This window comes from Micromys minutus (genome assembly GCF_963924665.1).
Source record: "Micromys minutus genome assembly, chromosome: 1".
Lineage (NCBI taxonomy): Eukaryota > Metazoa > Chordata > Mammalia > Rodentia > Muridae > Micromys > Micromys minutus.
The window spans coordinates 91,967,319-91,969,398 of record NC_137969.1 but is presented as its reverse complement, the minus strand read 5'-3'; positions in this window follow the sequence as shown (position 1 = coordinate 91,969,398).

Sequence of the window (2,080 nt, the reverse complement as noted above, 5' to 3'; positions counted from 1 at the left end):
TAGTGGTACCCCACGTTCCTGGTACCATTCTCTGTTCCCGTTTGCATTTCTATTTTCATGCTAAAACTAACTTGGGGAGGAAAGGGTTTATTTCATCTTACATCTCACAGGCCACAGCCTGTCACTGAGGGCCCTCCCAGGTATAATAAATAGAAGTCGGTTTGCTATGGACTACACATTGCTGCTACTTTTGTTGTTCAAAAACGTATCCACACACAAGTTTTCCTTGTGCCTGTCTACAGTTTGAATTGAGTGAGCTTTGCTCATATGACCTTGATAAGCCTTAGAGTATAAATTGCCTGATGTTTTTAATAAAGTTGGCTATCGAGTGAGACTTTAACCCACCTCAGTTTTGGGGTTCTGCTATCCCAGATTTATCTGCCGACTAGAGCAGTGACACTGGCTGCTCTGGAACTTGCTATATAGGCCAGTCTAGCCCCAGACTTGTGGAGATACTCCCATCACTGCCTCCTCAGTGCTGCGATGACACTCTATGCCATCATGCCCAGATGTGTGTTTGTTTTTTTCCCCATGTGTATGGTGAGTGTATATACGTGTATGTGTGATCACATATGCATGTGGATATGCAAGTAATTCTGTGAATGTGCATGTGGGCGCCCATAGTTGACACTGCATCTTCCTGAATCACACTTCACTTTATTTATTGAAGTAGGGTCTCTCCCTGAACTCAGAGATCACCAGTTCTGGCTAGTGTCACTGTCCAGCTTCCCCAGGGAGTCCCTATCTCAGCTTCCTGGGATTTAAAGATACAGATAAGCTTCCAGGTCTACCTGGCTTTTGAGCATCCAAACCCCAGGTTTTGTGCTTGCTCTACAAGTGCTTCATCCACAGATCCATCTCTCTAGCATCAAAGCAATGTCTTAAAACTTCCTTCTGCACTTTTATCTTTATCAGCACAATCTTGCATAGACTGTAACATGAATCAAATAGATATGCCTGGTGCTCTCACTGTTGAAATGAAGAGGGTTGGAGAAGACAAGAGACTGGCCTGTACCAGCTGTTGACCCAACACTTGCCCCCAAACAGTTTTCTGAACCTGTGAGAAACCATATCTGAGAAACTGTGTGATCTGGGCTCACAGAGGTCCTGGTAAAGTTTATCAGCATCAGGTATTGTTTCCGTTCTTAGTCTACATGACAGCTGTAAAGCAACACTCTAGATGAGGTCCTTCTCAATGTTCTGAGACTCTGAGGCTGTTGCTTTTCAGCCTGTTTATTATCTTTGTAGAAGTTCTTTCAGCGTTTCCCTTGATGCCAACCTCCCTTTTATAGAAAACACACCCTTTACACCCCAGCTTTTCTTGAGATCTCCAAACTCAGACCACTGCACACTATACCTATGCCAGGCTCCCTTTCAGGAGATAAATGGTCACCACCCGCTGGCCACTACAGATGTGTTAATAAAAAGACAAAGAAGGCTGGAGAGATGGCTCAGTGGTTAAAAGCACTGACAGAGGTCCTCTTCCAAGCAACCACATGGTGGCTCACAACCATCTGTAATGAGATCAGATGCCCTCTTCTGGTGTGTCTGAAGACAGCAACAGTGTACTTATATATAATAAATAAATAAATCTATTTTTAAAAAAAGATAAAGAGAGGGGATGTTCTATGTAGGTGTGGTGAGGTGTGGGGAAGTGGGTGTCTCTGGTGGGCTGGTGATGAAGCATCCCTTCCCCCTGAGGGACCAGCCACACAGATAGTATAGTACAGAATAGTTTATTCCGGGCATGGGGAGGGAAGTCAAGAGGGTAGCAAAGGCATAGAGAGTAAAGAAGTAGAGCCCGGCCTTGAGCACGTGGAGAGAGAGGGGGGAAGGGATTGGGGAAAGGGTGGGAGCAAGAAGGGAAGAGCAAGAGCAAGAAAGGCACAAGAAAGTAAGGAGGTGGCAAGCAGGTCCTTCCATAGTGAGTCAGGCATACCTGGCTACTGCCAGGTAACCGTGGGGTGGAACTTAGACAGAACGCTAACAACTACTACCAATGAAGACCTCTGGATTACTTCTCAACTCTCCAGTCCCTCCTCACCCTCTCCCAACCCAACCCTAACTCTGCTCCTCCCCA